At 36.4% G+C, this 27,132-nt stretch overlaps 1 long non-coding RNA gene across 1 annotated transcript in view; it reads right to left on the bottom strand.

Moving 5' to 3' along the window:
- Positions 1 to 26,793, bottom strand: part of LOC132658349 (uncharacterized) — a 43,114-nt gene extending 16,321 nt beyond the window's left edge. Inside the window, exon 1 of the long non-coding RNA XR_009597834.1 lies at positions 26,695 to 26,793. This is a non-coding gene — a long non-coding RNA (uncharacterized LOC132658349). The remainder of the gene's footprint in view (positions 1 to 26,694) is intronic.
- Between the last annotated feature and the right edge of the window lie 339 nt (positions 26,794 to 27,132).

The following is a 27,132-nucleotide window of genomic DNA, read 5'->3' on the forward strand; positions in this document are numbered from 1 at the left end:
AGAATTTTATTTCTATTCTAAACACAATTATAAACCACCAGAGAAATTTTAGCAGGAGAAAGACATGGTACTATTTACATATTAAAAAGTTGAAGGGCTGAATGAAAAAAAAAGTAACTGCATTACTCTGTATAATGTAGCTATTTATACTGAAGAAAGGGCTTTACAGGTGATGCAGTGATAAAGAATCTGCTCCCATTGCAGGAGACACAGGTCCAATTCCTAGATCAGGAAGATCCCCTTGAGATGGAAATGGCAGCCCACCCCAATATTCTTGCTTGGTAAACCTTTTGGAGAGAGGAGCCAGGTGGGTTACAGTCCATGGGGTCACAAAAATATCTGACATTGCTTAGGGACTAAAAACAACAACAAGAACAACAAACAAACTGTATAAACAGTAGAAAAGGTAGCCAATAACCATATGATATGTGGGTTATTATATATATAGAATTCAAAGTGATTAGATCATATATTATAAGGCAATGAGGATGGAGATATAAGTTCAAGACTTAAATTGATTCATATGGACCATGGAATGCTCTGAATGTCTTGCTAAGAAATTTGACTGACAGGAAAGTAATGAAATATTTTACACTTTTGAATGATATCATCAAATGTATAACTGGGAAAAATATGTTTGGTATAGGAAGACAAGAGATTTGAAAGAATGTCACCATTTTGCTAATTTTTATTCATTCATTTATGTGACACGTATTTATTGAGCACTGGTCTGGACACTGCAGATACAATTGTGAACCAATGAAATTCTCACCCAATGGAGTTGCGTGATACAGAAAATTCCAGTGGGAGATACAGAAAATAAACAATTTTAAATGCAAATACAAAATCCTGCATAGTGTAAATGCAATGCTGAGCAATAAAATAGGCCAAATGTGGTAATGTCATTAAATTAGAAAACCTCTCTTAGTAAGTTAATTTTGAACAGAAAAGTAAATCTGCTATGGGAGGGAGCTATGATATGATATATGGAAGAATAAACACACATTTCCCAAACAAGTAGATCTTAGGACTCCTTTACTCTCTTAAAATTATTGAAGATCCCAAAGAACTTGTATGTGAACCATATCTACTTCTAGCCTATGCCTATGTCTATGTCTATGTGTGTGCATGCTAAGTCATTTCAGTCGTGTTTGACTCTGTGACCCTATGAAGTGTAGGGTTTCTCTGTACCACAAGGCTTCTCTGTCCATGGAATGCTCCAGGAAAGAATACTGGAGTGGATTGCCATGACCTTCTCCAAGGGATCTTCCTAACTCAGGGACTGAACCCACATCTTTTATGTCTCCTGCATTGGCAGGCGGGATTTTTACCACTTGTGCCACTTGGGAAGCTCATCTGTGTCTATATCTGTATCTATATTTATACCTATATGTATATTTGTATTATTATATATATATATATATCAAATCACATTGAGAATTAAAATTAATATTCTAAAGTATTAATTCATTTAAAATAACAGGAAAATACATAACATTTTAACATAAATCATTACTGTATTTTCCAAAACAAAACAAAAAAAATTTATGACAAAGAGTTTTATATTTTGCAAATTTCCTTAATTTCAGGCTAAGTAGATCCTATTTGGGTTCTCAAATTATTTTTCACAACCAATATATTTCAACGTGCTGTTTAGATTGAAGCATATGAAGAAAATATGGCCTCATGTAGATATGCAATCGGAAAGATGAATAATATTTTCATAATAATTTTCAGATAACTATGAATATTTAAGATTTTTTGCTGTTAATACTACATCACAACTGTACAAACAGCAATTTCTTAAAAGTTTGCTTCAATGTGAAATTTGAAAACACATAAGTGAACTTTTCATATTCTGTTCCAATAAAATCCATTTCTATATTTTGTTTGTTGAATGGGTATTATATTCATATATAATATTATAATATCATGTACTGGTCATTTGGAAAATAATGATTAATTGGATTATAGCGTTGGCAGATTTAATTATAAAATATCAAATAAAATTCCATTTGTTATTCCCACCAGCCTCACAGTAAGCCTTTAAATAATGGGAACTTTGATATCAAGAAAAAATTCCCCAAATTCCAAAAGCATGAGATAAATATGTTGAATCTTTTTCTTTAAAGTGATAGACGGATTCACTCAGTCCTTTGAGAAAGTACCTTTCAAGTCCAAAAACCCATAGTTTCACAGATGTTCTCCGAACAAAATGGTATTCCATGGTGGTGGGGTAGGGGGCTAGTTTAGCTCACAATTCAAGAAATTGCCCAAATTGTTTCCCTTGAGACAATTGTTTTAATTTGGTATGCATCAGAAATACTTTACATGTGTTTCCTGTTTTATCAAACAGAATATTAAAAAGATACCTACTCAAGAATCAATATTTAAATAATTTATACAGCTTCATCAAGAACCTTTTAAAGTGGAACTTGAATTTTGTTTTGGTGAAGATTGAATGACTTAGTATAATTTGGTGGTGCTGCCTTGATTCCTGTTAAAATGTTCACTCTTTAACCCCTTTTAGTGCAAGTATTAACATGAGAGAAAAGGGAAATAGCATTGTAATACTGTTACAGAAATATTTTGAACAGACAGATTCTCTGAAGTTTTCTTGCAGAGGCACAAGGATTACTTAGTATGGATGTGAGAGTTGGACTCTGAAGAAGGCTGAGCGCCGAAGAATTGATGCTTTTGAACTGTGGTGTTGGAGAAGACTCTTGAGAGTCCCTTGGACTGCAAGGAGATCCAACCAGTCCTTTCTGAAGGAGATCAACCCTGGGATTTCTTCGGAAGGAATGATGCTAAAGCTGAAGCTCCAGTACTTTGGCCACCTCATGCAAAGAGTTGACTCATTGGAAAAGACTCTGATGCTGGGAGGGATTGGGGGCAGCAGGAGAAGGGGACGACCCAGGATGAGATGTCTGGATGGCATCACGGACTCGATGGACATGAGTCTGAGTGGACTCCGGGAGATGGTGATGGACAGGGAGGCCTGGCAAGCTGCGATTCATGGGGTTGCAAAGACTCGGACACGACTGAGAGACTGAACTGAACTGAACTGAACTGGGAAGCACTGGCACACATTTGATATTGGATTGAACAATTTGATCCTGGATGAAGGATGAACAGCTATAACCCACTGCTTATCAGCAAGTTTTAAAGTGACATTGTATAGATAGAAGGGATATTTTGAAATTAAAAGAGAGACCAGAGAAAAAGCTATAGAAGGCTTACATATAGTTATAAACTTTGCAAATCATCTATCATATGCAGAGTTTCATTTCAAAAAGAGGCTAGTGCCCTAAAAGCTCTGGCTATGATAGGCATTCCAGTTAGTATCTGTTTTCCAATGTCTGCATATCACCTATAAGGTAGGATATCCAATGACAGTAGTTTATAACACAAAGATATACGTGTAGGAAAGCCTCACATTCCTGCCAGTTTGTTTCAGGAACTCTCTGAAATATTCTTACATATAAGGATGCAGTCAATACACAGAGATGATTTTAAGTGTTTCTAACTTGTCTCCTCATTCTTTATGTTTCTTTACCACTTCTAAAGACTTGAGTGGGCACAAATCAGCTTCCTTTCTTTGGAGACTTTAGGAGTCATTGAAGTGGCCATATAAGTTTATCAGATCCTGGTAGAAGCCTAATATAGTCTATCATGCACCACAAATTGGCAATCTACATTGTTCACATAAGATTCTGATAAAATAATATCTGGAAAATTTCCTATCACTGAAATAAAATGCCCTCTATGTTTACTTTGTCTATCAGATCTAGTCTCTTAAATCTATTTTTCACTTCCATTGTATAATCATAAGGGATTTGATTTAGGCCATAGCTGAATGGTCTAGTGGTTTTCCCACTTTCTTCAATTTAAGTCTGAATTTGGCAATAAGGAGTTCATGATCTGAGCCACAGTCAACTCCCGGTCTTTTTATGGCTGACTGTATAGAGCTTCTCCATCGTTGGCTGCAAAAAAATAAAATCAATTTGATTTCAGTGTTGACCCTGTGATGATGTCCATGTGTAGAGTCTTCTCCTGTGTTGTTGGAAGAGGGTATTTGCTATGACCAGTGCTTTCTCTTGGTAGAATTCTATGAGTCTTTGCCCTGCTTCATTCTGTACTCCAGGGCCAAATTTGCCTGTTACTCTAGGTGTTTCTTGACTTCCTACTTTTGCATTCCAGTCCCCTATAATGAAAATGTCATCTTTTTGCTGTGTTAGTTCTAGAAGGTCTTCTTGTAGTTCTTTACAGAACTCTTCTACTTCAGCTTCTTTAGCATTACTGGCTGGGGCATAGACTTGGATTAGCATGATATTGAATGGTTAGGCCTTGAAAACAGAGATCATTCTGTTGTTTTTGAGACTGCATCCAAGTATTGCATTTCAGACTCTTTTGTTGACTATGATGGCTATTCCATTTCTTCCAAGGTATTCCTTTCCACAGTAGTAGATATAATGGTCATTTGAGTTAAATCCACCCTTTCCAGTCCATTTTAGTTCACTGATTACTAGAATGTCAATGTTCACTCTTGTCATCTACTGTTTGACCACTTCCATTTTGCCTTGATTCATGGACCCAACATTCCAGATTCCTATGTAATATTGCTCTTTACAGCATCGGACCTTGCTTCTATCACAGTCCTATCCACAACTGGGTGTTGTTTTTGCTTTGGTTCCATCTCTTCATTTTCTCTGGAGTTATTTCTCCATTGATCTCCAGTAGCATGTTGGACACCTACCAACCTGGGGAGTTCATGACCTGGGAAGTTCATGACATTGTACAGGAGACAGAAATCAAGACCATCCCCAAGAAAAAGAAATGCAAAAAAGTAAAATGGCTGTCTGAGAAGGCCTTACAAATAGCTGTGAACAAAAACGAAGTGAAAAGCAAAAGAGGAAAGGAAAGATATACCTATTTTAATGCAGACTCCCAAAGAATAGCAAGGAAAGAGAAGAAAGCCTTCCTCAGTGATCAGTGCAAAGAAATATAGGAAAATAATAGAATGGGAAAGAGTAGAAATCACTTCATGAAAATTAGAGATAAAAAGGGAACATTTCATGCAAAGATGAGCTCAATAAAGGACAGAAATTATATGGACCTAACAGAAGCAGAAGATGTTAAGAAGAGGTGGAAAGAATACACAGAAGAACTGTACAAAAAACATCTTCATGATGCAGTAATCACGAAGGTGTGATAACTCACACTCACGTAGAGTGAGACATCCTGGAATGTGAAGTCAAGTGGGCCTTAGGAAGCATCACTATGAACAAAGCTAGTGGAGATAATGGAATTCCATTTCAGCTATTTCAAATGCTGAAAGATGATGCTGTGAAAGTACTGCACTCACTATGCCATCAAATTTGGAAAACTCAGCAGTGGCCATGGGACTGGAAAAGGTCAGTTTTCATTCCAATCTCAAAGAAAGGCAATGCCAAAGAATGCTCAAACTACTGCACAACTGCACTCATCTTACACGCTTGTAAAGTAATGCTCAAAATTCTCCAAGCCAGGCTTCAGCAATATGTGAACCATGAAATTCCATATGTTCAAGCTGGTTTTAGAAAAGGCAGAGGAACCAGAGATCAAATTGCCAATATCCTCTGGATCATCAAAAAAGCAAGAGAGGTCCAGAAAAACATCTATTCCTGCTTTATTGACTACATGAAAGCCTTTGACTGTGTGGGTCACAATAAACTGTGGAAAATTCTGAGAGAGATGGGAATACAGACCATCTGACCTGCCTCTTGAGAAACCTGTATGCAGGTCAGGAAACAACAGTTAGAACTGGACATGGAACAACAGACTTGTTCCAAATAGGAAAAGGAGTATGTCAAGGCTGTCCATTGTCACCCTGCTTATTTAACTTATCTGCAGAGTACATAATGAGAAATGCTGGGCTGGAGGAAGCACAAGCTGGACTCAAGATTGCCAGGAGAAATATCAATAACCCCAGACATGCAGATGATACCACTCTTATGGCAGAAAGTGAAGAAGAACTAAAAAGCCTCTTGATGAAAGTGGAATAGAAGAGTGAAAAGCTGGCTTAAAGTTCAACATTCCAAAAACTAAGATCATGGCATCCAGTCCCATCACTTCATGGCAAATAGATGGGGAAACAATGGCTGACTTTATTTTTTTTGGCTCTAAAATCACTGCAGATTGTGATTGCAGCCATGAAATTAAAAGACACTTACTCCTTGGAAAGAAAGTTATGATCAACCTGAACAGCATATTAAAAAGCAGAGACATTACTTTGTCCACAAAGGTCTGTCTAGTCAAGTCTATGGTTTTTCCAGTATCATGTATGGATGTGAGAATTGGACTATAAAGAAACCTGAGTGCCAAGAATTGATGCTTTTGAACTGTGGTGTTGGAGAAGACTCTTGAGAGTCCCTCGGACTGCAAGGAGATCCAACCAGTCCATCCTAAATCAGATCAGTCCTGGGTGTTCATTGGAAAGACTGATGTTGAAACTGAAACTCCAATACTTTGACCACCTGATGCGAAAATCTGGCTCATTGGAAAAGACTCTGATGCTGGGAAAGATTGAGGGCAGGAGGAGAAGGGGATGACAGAGGATGAGATGGTTGGATGGCATCACCAACTCAATGCACATGGGTTTGGGTGGACTCTGGGAGTTTGTGATGGACAAGGAGTCCTGGCTTGCTGAGATTCATGGGGTCGCTAAGAGTCGGACACAACCGAGCGACTGCACTGAACTATGGTTATTATCAAAAATTTCTGGTGTTATGTGGATATCAATAACCTCACACTGTTTCCATACACACCAATATCTAGGCTAGTACCAGATAGAAAAGGAAGTTGAAATGTGGTAGGTATATCCACAGACCTCCTCTGAATGGGTTAGCTCTGTTCTTAGTACTAGTGACTCTGTATTCTCCCCAAAGATATATGTTTAGCTGAAAGAGACAGGATCTGTGGCCCAAAGAAAGCCCTACACCTCCACACGTTTACTAGATCAAATTGACATCTCCTACCATTGTCTGCATTGATTGTTAGCTAATTATAATTTAAATAAGTTCACTTACATTAGATTCAGTGTGGAAACATTTTAGATGTGGCCAGAAGTTAAATTAACTCAAACTACCTAGTTTAAGTTCATGAAAAGCCAAGACCTTAACCATGTTACTTAAACTCTCATGAATATAATCATTGTATCTACTTCATAAATTTGCTTTGGAGATTAAATGAATTAAATATGGATAGACGACATATTACTCAAAAGTTTCTCTAGTCACACTGCTCCCTTGATTTAAAAAGAATAAGCTTCCCAGTATCTCAGCAGGTAAAGAATCTGCCTGCAAAAAAGGAGACAATGGAGACACGTGTTCAATCTCTGGGTCACAAAGAAACCCTAGAGGAGGATATGGCAACTCACTCCAGTATTCTTGCCTGAAAAATCCCATTGACAGAGTAGCCTAGTGGGCTACAGTCTAAAAGAATCACAAAGAGTCTGGTATGCCGACACAACAGAAGACAGTGCCTATCCCATAGTAACTGTTTAAAAGTTTTGTTTTATTATTATTATTTATAATCATTAGTTTAAATGTTAGTCTTCTTTTGGTTATTTTGCAAATTTAATTGTAGCATGCCTACATTTATATTTTAATTTTACATATTAATTCATAATGAGTATGAATTATCTACACACATTATATAAATAGTGTTTTTTCTTTTTCCTTTCTAATTTAGCTTCTAGATTTTTGCCTTTGGTTGCAAATCCTGTGGCAAAAATTATTCCATTTCAATATCAAGTATCTACAGTCCAGAATTGGAAGCATCTTCCTCAAAGAATTGTGGAGGAAAAACATATGTATAGCCTGGCCCAAAATTATAAATTTCCTTCCAAGACTATCATTATCTGGAGAGATTATGTTTCACAAATAATTAAATCAGGCTTTGGAAGCATATTGTTTAATCTCTTTTACAAAAGAATACAAGCCAAAGCCAAATCAAATAAAACCTTACAACCATCCTTTGGCTAGATCAAATTAGGGCTGAGAACCCTGTGAAATAAGAGTAATTGCTGAGTCTTGGGTATGTAGTTCATTATTTTAAAAAAAAATATGCACCTATAATTGAATAAGGATGAAATAAGATTTTAATAAAGCACTGGCAATCTTTGGAGCTTAAAGATAAAGGCTATCATTTCCCTTGTGTGTTGGACAGACATGTGTTTTTGGCAACCATGTTGAATTTTTGACCAGGGCCTATTATAGCCATCCTTATCTGTATTCTATACACAGTAATAGAAAAGAAAGAAAAATCCCAGTCTGCTGAGGCAGGACTAAATGCATTGTATATCTGATATAGTTCATTTACTGAAAAAAATTCTAGCCATTCACCTGCTTGCAGTGAAAAAAAGACTTACGTTCAGTTGTGAAATTAATTTCTACCAAAATGGCAAGATTCTTTTCACTAGCAGACTGTTCTTTGTTAAGATGAATAGTAAAAGTAAACAAACAAACACAAAAAAGCACAAGGAGAGAAGAGAAGGAATGTATCTTAACAAAGTGATACGTATATCCCACAAAACAACTTGTTTTCATGTGTTGAGTATTATCAATGGGTGAGATATTTTAAACTAATTCAAAGAACATGGGATTTGAACACTAGAATATTTAAAAGAATTAAAAAAGATTGATTTGGAGGTGAAGAAGGAATAAGTTAATATTGAGAGTATTTAAAATGTACATTCTCTTGTATATATGAATTTATGCATAGGCATTATACTATAATAATGTATGTGAACATTCTTTCCTTACTTTATTATATATTTTGACAATACTAATTATTTCCTCACAGGATGGTTATAATTTATGGAGAAAGTAACCTTCAATTCTGTTATTGATTAGAGATTGATGAAGATTATCAAAGAGAAAGAAATTCTTTCAAGTGACAGGAAACAGGAGAAAGTTTCTTACTAATGATTATTTAATTCATGAGTATTTAATTCATGTAACTCTATTTAAGAAGATCTTTCTTATATTTTCATTTATTTATGAAGAGTTCTCAGTGTGACAGAGTGCTAAACACATCTGAAGAAAATTAGAGGCATAGTTAGGATGTAGGAGAACCAATATCATAATAAGAGAATGAATAAATCAAAAAATCTTAAAGATAGAAACCAAATAAAGCACACACACACACACATTTCCATAACTATGATCTAGCTATGCTTCTTTTTATAAAGATCAATATTTTGATGTCTTGGGTGACTATTTTGTGTGCTTAAATTCTAATTGGCAATAGGCTTTAACTATAATTATTAAAACTCTGAAAAATATATCTTTTCCTCAAAATGTGAACAATGGCTGGCTTAATTTATATATTTTTGGAAAGTGCTATTGGATTAAGAAAGTATATTTTAAGTAAATATGCAAAGTTAGTACCTTCTAGCAAAATCATACCTGTATATTCTAGCTAAGTAAGTTACATTTACAAAACTAATTATATCAAATATCTAACCTCTTAGAGTATCTAAAATGTTTATCACAATAACTTTTTAAAGGTAAAAAAAGAAATATATCTTTATACATTATATTTTGTTATCTCTGACAAAAGAGATTTAAGTCAGATAAAGTATTTCTACAGGAGTTCCTTTCCAGTATTCTGTTATCAGTTAAATATTAATTATCCAGAGTCAAATTGTTCATTTCTTTATCCAATATATATTTATTATGCTGCTTACTAAGTAGTAATCAACATGCTGCATTCACAGGAAAAAAACTAAGATTTTGCTTCTACCTCCAAAACACCCACAGTATGGAATAGGATTTATGGATTATCAATGACTTTTTGGAGTTCCATAATTTCTTTGCTCTTCCTTTAGTTACCTACTTTCCTGATTGCTAATTTTTCTCCACGAAGACCAAAGAGGGAAATTTAAGTGTTGATGTACCAGAAAATGTAACACTTAAGGTGAATCAAATGCTGTGTGTAAATAGTAATGTTATCTGCTGTTCATCTGTTCTTCCCCATTAAATGTTGAAAACAGAGGGTAGGTGAGTAGAGGAGAAAGAACCTAACCACAAGAGGTTAAAGTAAATGACTTTAGTGAAAGCAAAATAAAACAAAAATAAAAACAAAAAAGAGCAAAAACAACAAAAAAGTGTATTGGACAGAAAAAAAGGAATTGACCTAAACAAAAGAATACACATATGAACATGTAAAGATGGATAGATATGTAATACATAATATGTAAATATATATATAATTTAGAAAATAAGTAACAATTTGTTAAATTAAAAAAAATGAGTAACTTGTTTTATGAGTGTTGTCTGAATGTTGCAGGAATGGGTACTCTTTCTTGGGCCTGAGAGTGGGCTCTTGTCTAACACTCAACAATGAATTGCTAGAGGAAACACATGTGTTGACAAAGCAAGAGAATTAATTGAGAAGGGGAACCTGGGTCAAGAGCTGGAGAGTAAGGGAAACAGCAGGACTGATCTACCATGTGGCTCAAATTCTCAGGGTTTATGGTAATTGGGCTAGTTTCTGGGTTGTCTCTATCCTGTCATTCTGACTTAGGGTCCTTTCTGGTGGCATATACATTGATTGGTCAAGATGGATTCCAGCGAGGAGGATTCTAGAAGGTTGGTAGGACATGTGGCGTCTTCTTTTGACTTTTTCTGAATTATTCTGGTTGGTGGTAACTTGTTATTTCTATGCTCCCTAAAATGACCTCCTGTTGTAAAATAATTCATGCAGATGGTTACTATGGTGCCTAGCCAGGGTGGGTGGTTTCAGTCAACATTTTCCCTAACATGGAGATTAGATCATTTAGACTAATTTGAAGAACTGGATAAATGGAAAATGGAAATTGAGAAACAAAAATTCAGAATTGTTAGTGTACCAAACAAGGATGAAGTTTTCACATTTCAAAGTAGAATATGGAGACAGAGTGAGAGCTAAAAAGAATTTTTGATTTACAGATAGTGGCTACACATATGCATTCTTTTCTGGTGAATGACATTCTATCATTCAATTTTTATAATTTGCTATTTTTAGTTTGGGACTTCCCTGGTGGCTCAGACAGTAAAGCGTCTGTCTACAGTGCAGGAGACCTGTGTTCAATCACTGGGTTGGGAAGATCCCCTGGAGAAGTAAATGGCAATCCACTCCAGTACTATTGCCTGGAAAATCCCATGGACAGAGGAGCCTGGTAGGCTACAGTCCATGGGGTCCCAAAGAGTCAGACACGACTGAGCGACTTCACTTTTAGTTTGCCCTCTAAATTAAGTAGAGTACTAAATGTTACTTATTCTATTAAGAATCTGAATCTACTTATTATTAAATGATTTAAAATAGCTAACAACAATATTTCAAAAATACTGGCTTGGGTATATGTTCTCAAATTCACTTTTTTTTTATAAAATAGAAAGGTATGGATTTCATATTTGCATATCAGATTTTAAAAGTGTTTACAAAACACAATTTTGCCAGTAAAATTCAGAGAGAAAGGTAGTGACAATAATTCTCCATTACATGTGCTGTTGAAAAGATTACTAGATCCATTAATGAATTAAAAGTAAAATGAAGTCGCTCAGTCGTGTCCAACTCTTTGGGACCCCATGGACTGTAGCATACCAGGCTCCTCCCTCCATGGGATTTTCCAGGCAAGAGTACTGGAGTGGGTTGCCATTTCCTTCTCCAGGGGATCTTCCTGACCCAGAGATCGAACCCGGGTCTCCCGCATTCCAGGCAGATGCTTTAACCTCTGAGTCACCAGGGAAGCCCATTAATGAATTAAGAGTTAGATAAAACTACAGAGTGAACCAGAAACATCAAATAATTCTCAGTAAAAAAAAAAATTATAGCTTTTAGAAATGCTTTAAGAAAGACCTTCCACGTTAGAGATAAAATATTTAATGCTTCTGCATTGTGATGGACAGGTCCTGTTCAGTTCAGTTCAGTAACTCAGTCATGTCCAACTCTTTGTGACCCCCATGGACTGCAGCATGCCAGGCTTCCCTGTCCATCACTAACTCCTAGAGCTTGCTCAAGCTCATATCCATTGAGTTGGTGATGCCATCCAATCATCTCATCCTCTGTCATCCCCTTCTTCTCCTGCCTTCAATCTTTCCCAGCCTCAGGGTCTTTTCAAATGAGTCAGTTCATCACATCAGGTGGCCAAAATATTGGAGTTTCAGCTTCAGCATCCATCCTTTCAATGAGCATTCAGGACTGGTTTCCTTTAGGATTGACTGGTTTGATCTTGCAGTCCAAGGGACTCTCAAGAGTCTTCTCCAACACCACAGTTCAAAAGCATCAATTCTTTGGTGCTCAGCTTTCTTTATGGTCCAACTCTCACATCCATACATGACTACTGGAAAAACCATAACTTTGACTAGACAGACCTTTGTCAGCAAAGTAATGTCTCTGCTTTTTAATATGCTGTCTAGGTTGGTCATAGCTTTTCTACCAAGGAGCAAGCATCTTTTAATTTCATGGCTGCAGTCACTATCTGCAGTGATTTTGGAGCCCCCCAAAATAGTCTGTCATTGTTTCCATTGTTTCCCTACCTATTTGCCGTGAAGTGATGGGACTGGATGACATGATCTTTTTTTTTTTTTTTAATTTTGAATTTTAAGCCAGGTTTTTCACTCTCCTCTTTCACTTTCATCAAGAGGCTCTTCAGTTCCTCTTCACTTTTTGCCATTAGGGTAGTGTCATCTGAATATCTGAGGTTATTGGTATGTCTATTGGCAATCTTTTTTCCAGCTTTTGCTTCATCCAACCCCAAATTTTGCATGATGTACTTTGCACATAAGTTAAATAAATATGTTTCTATGTTGTGATGTGGCTGGTCCTGTTAGCCTCTCAAAGGTCTAATTTCTCTTCCAAAGCACTCAGCTGGATTGCATATCCCAGTTTCCTTAGCATTTAAATGTGGCTCAGTGCCTGCATGTACGCTCAGTTGTGCCCAACTCTTTGAGACCCCATGGACTGTAGCCCGCCAGGCTCTTCTATCCATGAGATTTTCCAGGCAAGAATACTGGAATGGATTGCCATTTCCTCCTCCAGGACATCTTCACACCCCAGGGATCAAACCAAAGTCTGTGCCGAGTTCTCATGAATAGAATATGAACACTGTGATGTGGATCATGTCCAAGACAGTGTTTCTGAAAAGTGTTTTATACTATAATCTTTGTACTCTTCTGGTGCTAGGTGCCCCAGTGATAATGAGGGCACGGTGGTAGCAGAATCAAAGATGAAGTTGTCTGAATCTATGAATATTAAGTGGCGGAAAACTACCCACAAACCAAGGAAAACTCCCTGCATGCTCCGTATCAAGAAGCGAAATTCTATTATGGTTAAATCAACAGACACAGGGCTTATTGGTGCCAAAAGGTAAAATAACTCTAACATGGTGAGTCTATAACCTCATAGTTTAATTATTAGCCTTTTTTTTTGAAATTAGCTTATAATCAAGAAATCAGGAAAACCAAGTCATACACATTCTTATTGAATCTAATTCATATGTGCAAATTTTCCTCTATTACAGTGTGTGACAATCACATTGTGACACATATTAAATTGAAATATAGGAAATTCCCACTTTTTGCAGAACCAATTAGTTGAACATAGTTTCATATGGTTCAATCTTATACTTGAGTTTATATAAAGTACATTTTTATATCAATATGGAAAGCACAAACTAAATTTAAAATTCAACTTTTCACGTTGTAGAATACAAACAAATACCAATTGGGAGTTCAACACTTTAAATTCCAGAACTCTTAACATACATTTTTTTTTTCCTTGAAACAATTTACTATGACTTCCTATTCAAAAATCACTCTATAAAAAATGTATTCATTAAATCTTAGTTTTCATCTTAGAGCCATAATTATTCCTAACTTCATAAACAGTGCCTAACTGAGTCAAAATGGAATTTTCCTTTAATGGTAACTCACATGTATACCACTGTATTGATAGATACTCCTGTCTCATTACAGAAACCCTTCAGGTTCCTTGATTCCTTCTCACCAAATTTGAATTAATATCCGACAATTACAAAGGAATGCATTCCTTTTTATAAACATAGACTTTTCTCTTTGTTTCACTCAGTCAAGATTTCAGGCCAACAACCTCAGACTGTACCCTAATTGTTTCTCTTATTTACAAACACTATTTCTCTGAACCCATTCTTGCTTCTGACAATATCAAGATATTATAATTATTTTATTTTTAAGGTACCTGGATATACTTATGGGTTATCATTCTGCCTTCTTTATAGATGGTAAAGTAGCTTGCAAGAAGAAAATAATTTTAAAAGATCGTTGCTAAGGAAGGCTGTAGAGTACAGCGATGGGGGTTCATGTTTGGGAATGCATGTAAGAATTAAAGATTTTAAAATTAAATAAATAAATTAATTAATTAAAAAAAAACCACACAGTCTAAGTACAATGAAGTTTAGACTGCCTGAACTTGAATGCTGATAATCTCTCTACAGTGACATTTCAACCTTAGGCAGATTATTTAACCTTATAAAATTATGGTAATATTTAAATGAACTAATTCTGGTAAAGCACTTAGAACAGTGCTTTTCAAATAGCAAATACTTAGTAAGTCTGAGTTATCTTATTGTTATCATACTAATAGATATGCTTTGGCCAGTTAAATACTATTTGATTGATTTGTAGAACTCTTGATCTCTTTTCTTAATTCCTATTAAGTCAAACAATATTTGTTTCAATTCATCCAAACATGACCTTTGACTTGATAAAGAAAGCTTTTAGTTAAAGATCTTTTTTCTGGGGGATCTAAGTAGATTGAGTCAACAATCTAGCAGCCTTTATTCTCAGAAGAGAGGATGCTTAAACTTCAGTAAGGGAGTTTCAGGTTTGATAGGTTTGTGACCTGAAGGAACTCTTATTCCTTATTCCATTAAGCCTTGCTAAAGCAAGCCCATTCTCTGTCAGGCACCCTGATTCTTAAGCACTCCCAGTAACATCCCTTCTCTTTACCTCCCCGTAACCTCTTATCTTTCCAAATTCTGTTCACTTTTGTTTACATTCACGTACCTATTAAGGCATCTTTATATAGATGATATAGTTAGCAATCTATTTACTCTTTGCAACTTCATGCAAAGGTTAGGATGGCAGCTCTGAACTGGTATATATTTTCAACATATTTTGTAGACTGATTACTGACTTAAATGTTTTTCTCTCATTTTAAGGTCATTGTCTCACATTAGAAAGTTTTACATATAGATATTTTGGAACCTAAAAATATGTAATGCAATATATAACATATATTTAAATAAATATATGTTGCTGCTGCTGCTAAGTCACTTCAGTCGAGTCCAACTCTGTGCGACCCCATAGACAGCAGCCCACCCGGCTCCCCCATCCCTGGGATTCTCCAGGCAAGAACACTGGAGTGGGTTGCCACTTCCTTCTCCAATGCATGAAAGTGAAAAGTGAAAGTGAAGTCACTCAGTCGTGTTATATATACATATATGTGATGCTAACAAACTGAGTTTTAAACCAAGTTTAAATTTTATTAAAAATCTATAGTTTTTTTTCTTTCACTTCTGTACACTGTTATTGTGTAACAGTTTTGGAAGATAATTTAACCACTCATCCCTTCAGAATGGCTTGTGGGCACTTTGTAATAATATTCAGTATATGCATTGCATTTAAATAAAGCAGTCATACTCTTCATAATGCCAAAATGATATTAAACTTCCTTGAAGATAAAAGAGAGGTGTAACTAAATCTTCTATTAAGTGGCTAAAGTCTTATGGGTTAGAATTGGATAAACCTGGTTTTGAATCCTAGAATACTCATTTACAAACTGGCAAGTTTATTCAACTGAAAATTGGGGATACTAATACCAAACTTTTTGGCTTGTTAAGTGGATTACGTGAGATAAATTGGTTAAAAATGATAATATTTTTATTAGAGTCAAAGAAAACTGCTCTCTTCCATATCAGCTTTAGGAAGGCCCTGTTCTCAGCTTAGCATTTCACTTCTTTTCTGATGAGTCGTTTCAGTTGTCATATTGGCACCAGGGCTGTTTTCATTAGGACAGAGCCCCGTCCTTTTATAGCAGGGCATCCCACTGTGGCGAGGTCATTATTTAACCATGACAAAAGTTTGAAAATTATTAGCATGTGGGACTCGGGCCACCACATTTTGCTTTAGCCATTACTGGTGGTTTGTTGATGCTAATATATGGCACCCTGCAGTGATTTTTTTCCCCTTTACTCTTTGACTTTCTCTTTTGTAACATTTCACATGCGGAGCTGGAGTGATTAATATTTTATGCCGTTGTTCTTATGTGCAGCATGATACTGCGGATTCCATTCAACTCTCCAGTAGCTCTGCTACCCCTGAAAGGTAACTAATAGCTCGAGCTGAGCCTCTCATGGCTCTGGGAGGTCTCCTGTGAAAATGAAACAGACAATATCTTGTCACATCATAAATTTATAAGGAGTTAATGAAAGGCTTTCCCTTGCATCTTAAACACATTCAGAGTCCCATATCACAAAGAATGATTCCTGTTTAATTACCAATGGCTTGTAAAAATTTGTCGCTCAAAGTGTATGTTAATGTCAGGCAGATTATTAGTACAAAAGGAAAACTGCCTGGAAAATGTCCAAAGAATATAAACTTGTACCAAACTATGTGCATATATTTTTCTCCTAATTATTTGTGTAGAGAGAGATAGCATTTAATTTTAAAACTTTTAAAACTGTCATCATAAGTGTCTATGACTTTATTCTAAAGTATAAGACTGACCATTTATTATATGCTTTGTCATTTCTTAGTATACTCTATTAATTACCATTTTGCCATTTTATTTATTTATTTTTTTTAATAAATGCATGTTCTACAACTATGCTGCTGGAGGATATTGTTCAGTTTTTAGAGACTTCCAAGAAATTCTGTGGGGGCATAGGCTTCAGTTCTGATACAGGACAGTGTCAATTATTATATGTTTTATTAGGAAGGGAACATGATAGAAATCAGATTGTAACACAATTCAGAAAAAGAAAAATTGAAAAGGGAGTTTTAAAAGTGAAGAAATTTACCCTAAAAGACACTTGGATGACCCCTGTTAGATAAATTATTTCCACTAATGTATAATGGATACTCCATTTAAGTGCTCTTAACAGAAGCCCTGAAGCTGTTTATAGTAATCTCAATAGATAACAACTCTTCCACTGACAAGCAAATAATCAAAATTGTAATAAGGAACTATGAAGCATGGTAAAGTTATTAGGTAATATAAACAAACTCTTTTTTTTAGCATCAGATCATTGATTTTTCAGATGTATATGTTTATTAGAGCAGGCCACTATCGGCACTTGATAACTTACACAGAAGCTTGAGGGTAAAATATATCCCTAAGTTCATTTTGATTTTATTACTTAAATACACAATTTCTTTTTTTTTTACTAAGGGTAAAATATAGAATCTAGAAAAATGTCTTTTTGTTACAACGAAATTCTTAAAAGATAGATAATATTGTTAGAGGAAATAAACTTTTATTGTTTCTTTTTTAGCTTACTTAATCATAATATATTTTCACTTCCTGTTTTTAGTTAATACTAATCATAGGAAAGTGAATTTTTTGACAATTCAGGCCCTTTTCAGCTTTTATTGAGCAAAATCTGTCTATATTTGGAGATAACAAACCCAGAACAACTCACATTTTAATTACATTCATTTATATTGTGTTGGCTTAAGGGTTCATTTGGATTTTTCCGTAAATCCAATATTTATGAGTTCTGTTCTCTCAACCTTCTTGGTGACCATGTATAGACATGTGACTTAGGCCCTCATACATCTGCACTAGCCTGTTTTGCAGAAGAACAATGTAAGAAGGAAATGATGTACAGAAATTTTCTTCTAAAAATTCTGGGGGACCCTAAACTTTCAGACACAATGGTGTTGGTGGTCTGAGAGTACAGGGAGGTGCATAGCATCCACATTAGGAACATGATTACTGGTAGCTCAGCTACAGCCATCCATATATGGTTTGACATTGATCCTGGCTGTGTAAGTGTTGTATTTGGCTCTGTATCCTGCAGAGATTTAGTGAGCTCTCAAATATTCTTTGATAAATTAATTTTTTCTGTCATTCTCTTCAACTGGCAATTTTAGATTCTGCCAGTGACCAAGAAGTTTTTATGGACATTTATATTGTACCTAAAAGTGGACAGTTAATAGGTCATGTAAAATGTCACTATCTTTGAAATGATTAAACCCACATGTCCTTATTAGTAATTAAAATTATTTCATTTAATTTGCATTTTTTAAATTTTAGACTTAGTCTTTCTAAACCTCTTTGCTAATTTTTTGCAAATTATGCTAAAGTCTTCTCCAACACCACAGTTCAAAAGCATCAATTCTTCGGCGCTCAGCCTTCTTCACAGTCCAATTCTCACATCCATACATGACCACAGGAAAAACCATAGCCTTGACTAGATGGACCTTAGTTGGCAAAGTGATGTCTCTGCTTTTGAATATACTATCTAGGTTGGTCATAACTTTTCTTCCAAGGAGTAAGTGTCTTTTAATTTCATGGCCACAGTCACCATCTGCAGTGATTTTGGAGCCCCCCAAAATAAAGTCTGACATTGTTTCCCCATCTATTTCCCATGAAGTGATGGGACCGGATGCCATGATTTTCGTTTTCTGAATGTTGAGCTTTAAGCCAACTTTTTCACTCTCCTCTTTCACTTTCATCAAGAGGCTTTTTAGCTCCTCTTCACTTTCTGCCATAAGGGTGGTGTCATCTGCATGCCTGAGGTTATTGATATTTCTCCCAGCAATCTTGATTCCAGCTTGTGCTTCTTCCAGTCCAGTGTTTCTCATGATGTACTCTGCATATAAGTTCAATAATCAGGGTGACAATATACAGCCTTGACGTACTCCTTTTCCTATTTGGAACCAGTCTGTTGTTCCATGTCCAGTTCTAACTGTTGCTTCCTGACCTGCATACAGATTTCTCAAGAGCCAGGTCAGGTGGTCTGGTATTCCCATCTCTTTCAGAATTTTCCACAGTTTATTGTGATCCATACAGTCAAAGGATTTGGCATAGTCAATAAAGCAGAAATAGATGTTTCTCTGGAACTCTCTTTCTTTTTCCATGATCCAGTGGATGTTGGCAATTTGATCTCTGGTTCCTCTGCCTTTTCTAAAACCAGCTTGAACATCGGAGTTCACGGTTCACGTATTGCTGAAGCCTGGCTTGGAGAATTTTGAGCATTACTTTACTAGCATGTGAGATGAGTGCAATTGTGCGGTAGTTTGAGCATTCTTTGGCATTGCCTTTCTTTCTGATTGGAATGAAAAGTAACCTTTTCGAGTCTTGTGGCCACTGCTGAGTTTTCCAAATTTGCTGGCACATTGAGCACAGCACTTTCACATCATCATCTTTCAAGATTTGAAACAGCTCAACTGGAATTGCATCCCCTCCACTAGCTTTGTTCGTAGTGATGCTTTCTAAGGCCCACTTGACTTCACATTCCAAGATGTCTGGCTCTAGATTAGTGATCACATCATCATGATTATCTGGGTCGTGAAGATCTTTTTTGTACAGTTCTTTCATGTATTCTTGCCACCTCTTCTTAATATCTTCTGCTTCTGTTAGGTCCATACCATTTCTGTCCATCTAATAAAGGCTATGGCTTTTCCTGTGGTCATTTATGGATGTGAGAGTTGGACTGTGAAGAAGGCTGAGTGCCAAAGAATTGATGCTTTTGAACTGTGGTGTTGGAGAAGACTCTTGAGAGTCCCTTGGACTGCAAGGAGATCCAACCAACCCATTCTGAAGGAGATCAACCCTCGGATTTGTTTGGAAGGAATGATGCTAAAGCTGAAGCTCCAGTACTTTGGCCACCTCATGCGAAGAGTTGACTCATTGGAAAAGACTCTGATGCTGGGAGGAAATGGGGGCAGGAGGAGAAGGGGATGACTGAGGATGAGATGGCTGGATGGCATCACTGACTTGATGGACATTAGTCTGAGTGAACTCCAGGAGATGGTGATGGACAGGGAGGCCTGGCGTGCTGCAATTCATGGGGTTGCAAAGAGTCGGACACGACTGAGCGACTGAACTGAACTGAACTGATACCTTAACCTGGATTATGATAACTAGTTGTGGTTTGATTTGGTAGATTGGACTAGAGAAAGCCTGAGAGCAGAAGAAATGTTATGTAAGGTGGGATTTTTTAATTAGGGCATCAAAAACCCATTTCATTTCGTTCACAATTTTGTTGAAGACATAAAAATCACATCTATTTACTGTACATTTTTTCTCTTATAGGTTGCACTTACATATTTTGTTAATTTTGTTTGTGTCCATATTATATAGGTATTAGAATTCTCATGGAAAACTGAGTATATAGAAGATGCAAAAGTGTATACTAAGGTATCTTAATCATTTAAACTTTATTACAGTCTCATGAAATATGAATATGACAGTTTGATAGAAGAGAACTCAGTGTATTTAATGACTTGTTGAGATATGAAAGGTGATAAATCTTGGAGCCTGGATTCAAACTCAGGCTTGTTTGCCTGGAAATTCATGTTTATACCCACAATATCTTTTGCTGTAATGATACACCGTGATTTTATTACTCAGTTGGTTGCTAAAAGAGTTTTCCAAATCTATTGGTAACAAATTCCAAAAGATCCTTAGATTTTATTTACCCAAGTAACTGCTTCAAATGTTCAGACCATCAGGGTACTATGTTAGGTCTAGAACCCATAATACTGTGCTAAAAGTAATCCAACAAAGTAAGACTTGGACTAAATGTATGGACTAAATCTGGATACATTCTTATCTTTGGTCATCATTTGGTTCTATTATGGAGGACTTTAGAAATAAATGTTATTTCTGCATTTTAATATTTGGAGGAGAAAAACTAATAATCATATGCACATAAACCCAAAATTGATAGTTCAATTCCCGAACTATTGCTTAAATTTTAGATCTAAATACCCATTGGACAAATTATAGTGGACTGAATAATGACCTCACCCCACTACCCCACCAAAGTTATGACCACATCCTAAAACCCAGAATCTAAATATGACCTTACTTGGAAAAAGTGTTTTTGTAGATGTGATTAAAGATCTAGAATTGACATATTCCTTGGATTATCAGGTCTGACCATAAACCCAGTGACAAGTTTCCTTTTGAGAGACAAGCAGAAGAGAGACAAATGGAAGAGAAAGTGTGGAATGAAAATGAGATGGAATGAAATGGAATGAAAAGATGTGGGCAGATATTGAAGTTAAGCAGCCATAAGCTAAGGAATGCCTGAGCCACCACAGGCCACGAAAAGGTGAAGTGAGTCTCCCTTAAAACCCGTGGAGAAAGCACAAACCCATCAACTTGATTTAGGACTTCTGGCCTCCAGAAGTGGGCTTCCCTGGTGGCTCAGAGGTTAAAGCGTCTACCTGGAATGCAACTTTCTATTGTTCTAAGTCATCAAGTTTGTGGTAATTTGTTATGTCAGCCCTAGGAAATGAATACATTTGTCTTTTTACATTTTCTGCCACAATTTCAAATGTAATATATATATAAATGCACTTATCATTCTTTCTTGCACACTTTTTTTTTTTTAATTGGGGTAGAGTTGCCTTACAATGTTGTGTCAGTTTCTGCTGTACAATGAAGCAAATAATCCATATATAGATACATATCCCTTCCCTCTTGGACCTTCTTTCCATCCCCCTCCATCCCACACTTCTAGGTCATGTTAGAACACTGAGCTGAGCTCGTTGTGCTATAGAGCAGCTTCCCATGAACACTTCATTATTTTTCTGTCTGTTAAGTCACAAGGTTTAAAACTTTAGAGATATTTGACTCCTCTATTATTTCATCACTCCTTTTATCTATCTGCACTTGCTTCCTTTTACAAGTTTTCTTTCTTTATTTTTTGCTTTGTAATATTTAAAAAAAGAAAAAAATAGTGAATAGAAAACTCCATTAAATAGACCTGGGAGACCTGAAGCAGAGATCTCATATCTTGTCATAATAGCAGAGCCCAAGAAGAAGCAGAAAGACTTCTCTTCTTCCTGCCAAGAACTCAGTGTGAAAAACCATAAACAGTTTCTTTACTACAGCCCTCCCAATTTCCTTCCCTCTCTACAAAAAGCATTATCCTTCCTTTGTCCCCTGGAAACCTTCACTTTGCTCTCCATGGTTGCAGACCCCAAAGTGCAATGCTCTGCTCATCCCATCTTTGCTGGATAAACATCTGGCAGTCAGTTTGTTTCATATCAACATTATTATGTACTAATCATTATAAAAGATGCAAGGGATACAGTATTGTAAGAGAAATAGAATCTCAGACCTCACAGACTATTTAGCCTAATATATGCCTTTAACCAATAATTACATAAATAATAAGTCCTGATATTTGGAATCTGAGGAATAGGTTTCCCATCTTCGAGTCAGCCTCATCATCACCCACAAGATACTGACATCCTGCCCTTCCACAGGGACTGGGCAAAGGAGAGCGTAGACAGAAGCAATTAAAAATGAATGAATGAAATAAAGAGGAGCAGGTAGCTAGTGTAGAAAGCTTCTTTGAAGAATTTGGTGAGCAAAGTAAAAGGAAGGGAAAACACAGATTTGAGAAAGTAAGTCCTACTTCACTTGGGACCTTTAAGAGAGAAACTTGCAGGAGTTCTGAGGAACAGTCAAGTAATACATAGTCTGTGCTTGTGTCAGATTGGTCTGGTAGCAAAACTTGACCTGAACTGACCTACATTATTCATCACTCTGTGTGTGCGGCAAATGTTGTATATATGGGGTTTCCCAGGTGGCGCAGGGGTAAAGAATCCACCTGCCCATGCAGGAGATTCAAGCTATGTCAGTTCACTCTCTGGGTTGGCAAGATCACCTGGAGTAGAATGGCAGCTGGCTCCAGTATCCTTGCCTGGAAAATTCCATGTACAGAGGAGCTAGGCAGGCTCAAGTCCATAGGGTCACAAAGAGTAACACATGACTGAGTGACTGAATACATACACATACACAAATTTATGTATACACGTGTATGTGTGAATTCATAATTTTTTAAAAATTTCTTACCCAAGGTGAATGTACATGTTGCTTCATAAAAGTTAATGTATTTTTTTATGGAGTAGCCCTAAGACTGTATTGGTGATGCAGCATAAAATATGATATAAATATGCTTTTATCTCTTTAAAATTTGGAAAGCCATATATTTCAAAGCCCATCTGGACTTGTGGCAGCTTAAAAAACAGAAGTAACTATTTCGGACATTTCCTTTTCAAAAGTTTGATAGTGTATAGCTCCATAGAAAACACAAAACAGCAGTTTGCAAATGAAGTGTCATTAAACATAGTACAGCTTCCTTTAGGACCAGTGACATAGGAAGACACTGAATACTTCAGAATGTAATAAGAAAAAAAAGCAATAAATGCCTTAGGATCAATCTTTGAGAACTGATATGCATTCCTTGGAGAAGGAAATGGCAACCCACTCCAGTATTCTTGCCTGGAGAATCCCATGGATGGAGGAGCTTGGTGGGCTACAGTCCACGGGTCGCAAAGAGTCAGACATGACTGAGCGACTTTACTATGCATCCTACTATCAACTCAAAATGATGGAAAAGGCAGGAACTCTGAGGTTCTGGGCCTCTCTGACCAAGTGGATTCTTCACTACCTGATTGCTACTTATATCAACAAAATTGTTTAGTCACAATGGAAGCAATAGGGAGGTACACTGAATAACTTGAATTCTGGATTGTGAAGACATTTCATAGAGTCTCCAAATGCAAGAATGATTAGACTCTTAGCCTTGGACAGTTTTGTCTCATCAATATTGCTGCTGTGGAATTGTTAATAATTTTCCCTTTTATCCACAAAAGCATCTTGACATATAAATAATGTACATGTTTTTAAGGGCTGAGACATGTTACCCCCAAATTTGTATGTTGAAGCCCTAAGCTCAGTACATTACAGTGTTTGGAGCTGGAAGCTTTGTAAAGGGGTGAGTAATTAAAAATGAAGATATTATAATGATCCCATATGACTTGTGTCCTTATAAGAATAATTTTGGACACCCATAGACAGCATGGACGTGCCTGCCCCAAGGAAAGACCATGTGAGAATATATCTACAGCCATCTACAAGCCCAGAAGAGAGCCCTCAGAAGAAATAACCCTGCTGACACCTTAATCTTGGACTTATATCCTCCAGAACTGTGAGAATATAAATGTTTGTTGTTTATGACACCCAGTCTATAATATTTTGTTATGGCAACCCTAGCAAGCTAGTACATGGGTTCACTTTACTATTCTCTCTCTCTCTCTCATTGTTGTTTGGTTGCCAAGTCATGTCGAACTCTTCACAACCCCATGGACTTCAGCAGTCAGGCTTTTCTGTCCTTCCCCATCTCCTGGAGTTTGCCCTTGCTCATGTCCACTGAATCGGTGATGCCATCCAAACATCCAATCCTCTGTCACCCTCTTCTCTTCCTGGCCTCATTCTTTCCTAGCATCAGAGTCTTTTCCAGTGAGCCAGATGTTTGCATCAGGTGGCCAAAGTAATGGAGCTTCAGCTTCAGCATCAGTCCTTCCAATGAATATTCAGGGTTGATTTCTCATTCTCTCTGCCTTTAATTAATTAACCTAGTTGAGAAATTAATGAGGCAGAACTAATATTTGGGAAGCAATATGGACAGTGTGAAGTAATGTATCTTTTCAGCATTTTGAAAAGAGCAACAGAATAATATCAGATTTGTCAGAAACAATGATCATAGTATTTGTAGGATTTAATAAATCCCTTCTTTCTGTAGATAATAAAACCTAGAAACATGCTGATGTAGAGATTTACACTGGGACACTGGGGTTAGAAGGAGGGCTGGGCTATAGGTTTTTCTAATTTTACTTTTAAATAAATATAATAATATTGTTTAATAAAATGGCTCAAGGAAGAATTTACGTAATTTAGTCAGGGCCAGAGTAGGTGGCTGACCTCACATGATCTATTTACACTGACCTTTGTCCTAAACATACTTAAAATAAATTCAAAAGCAAGTGCATTGAACACGATAATCCCACTTCTCGGTAGTTAAAGAAATGCTCCAAGGACCTTTCTGAAGAAACAGATGCAGTCTAAGGGGAGGTCATATGAGCATTTTGCAAAACTGTGACAGCTGCTTAAAGAGAGGATATAGTCTAAATTCCTTTGGGATTTTAAGCCACATTTCAATGCTCTTTAAAACAATTAACTCTTTAATGACTGGCAAATTATATATTTATCAGGAATTTGATGAAAATCCATAATTTTTGGCTTGTTCATCGCTTTTCTGTAGTTTAACCAGTAATTGGAAAATAGAAAGCAGGGATGCAGCATGCTTGGGGCTGGTGCATGGGGATGACCCAGAGAGATGTTATGGGGAGGGAGGTGGGAGGGGGGTTCATGTTTGGGAATGCATGTAAGAATTAAAGATTTTAAAATTTAAAAAATAAAAAACTAAAAAAAATGAAAGAGAAGAAAGGGACAAATACTCTTTGGTGTGATAGTAAGTGTAGAACGAGTTATCCAATCAATTGTCTTTCTCTCAGTAACACATCAGAAAGCCCACTTTTTGCTATTGGAAGAAAGAGTTTTAGTTAGATTTGAGATAAGACTCTTTAATAAGACCTGATGAAATTTGTGAAACTGTAATAGAAAAATGTTTTTTAGTTGCTAAGCCATGACTGACTCTTTGCAACCCCATGGACTTTAGCCAGCCAAGCTCCTCTTTTAATGGGATTTCCCAGGCAAGAATACAGAAGTGGGTGGCCATTTCCTTCTCCAGGGATAGAATAATGTATTTACATACAAACTCTTCCATGAAATAGTACCAGTAGACCCAAAGATCTGCATTAAAGTTTAACCTGTCAGATCTTAAAGACTTCCACAAAGAGTAACTTACAGTTATTTATAATATGTACAATCATGTGAAGAGTAACTCCACATGTGATTAGAGTTCCGTAGCATAACAAGAAATAGGTGATATTCAGGAAAGCAAAACGACAGCGATACAGGAAATGGTTCCAGGCAATATATCCGGAAAAAAAAAGGAGAAAAAATAACTAAAAACATTCTGATTTATACATTTTTCTCTGGGGAGTCTGGGATTTCAGTTCTAAGGCTTACTTGTATATATTCACTTTTATAGGAGAAGAGATAGATATAAATAGGATGATATGTCTATGACTATCTACAGACAAAGACAAGTCTAAGACTTTAAGAAAAGAGGTACTAATGCATACTCTTCGTTAGAACAATTTGACCTTTAGAAGTTCAGAAAGTACTGGCATATTGACATTTATGAAGAGAACTAATTTTTAAATCCCCAGCTAGCTTTTGTTTTCAAATCCTAGAAATTAAACTCAAAGTGGAATTTTGTTCAGATGATACATACATATATAAATTGTATTGGTCATATAACCCAACAATCCCACAGGCTTGATCTGACTCAGAGACTCATACTTTCAGATGGATTTGGTTCCTCTGGTATTAATATTTCAGTTCTATTTTTCTTCATGCTGGTGCTTCCTTGCTAGACTGTAAGTGGTGACATGAAGTCTACTGTCTTAATCTGCTCAGGCTACTGTAACAAAATACCTTAGATGGAATGGCTTAAACGGAAATTTATTTTCTTACCATTCTAGAGACTGGAAGTCCTAGATCAAGGGCCAGCGTGTCAAGTTCTTGTAAGAGCGCTCTTCCTTGCTTTCAGATTGCTGCATTCTCTCTGTCCTCACATGGTGAAGAGAGAGTGCTCTGGTATCTCTTCCTCTTCAGATAAGGGTTTATTTAAATAGGGCAGAGCCGTTATGATAAACCCTTATTTATCACCTCCTAGGCTACATTTCCAAATACAGTCAGAGTGGAGATGAGGGCTTCAGTGTATGAGTTTGGGGGCGGGGCACAGACATTGAGTCCATAACGCTCTGTTGATAAGCTCTTCAAATTTATGTCTTTCTCACACACAAGTACGTTCATCCCATTTTAACACCCCTAAAGTCTTAACAAATTCCAGCATCAGCTGTAAAGTCTAAGGTCCAAAGTCTCATATAAGTATCATTTAATCAGATTGGG

Source organism: Ovis aries, chromosome 1 (genome assembly GCF_016772045.2).
Source record: "Ovis aries strain OAR_USU_Benz2616 breed Rambouillet chromosome 1, ARS-UI_Ramb_v3.0, whole genome shotgun sequence".
NCBI lineage: Eukaryota > Metazoa > Chordata > Mammalia > Artiodactyla > Bovidae > Ovis > Ovis aries.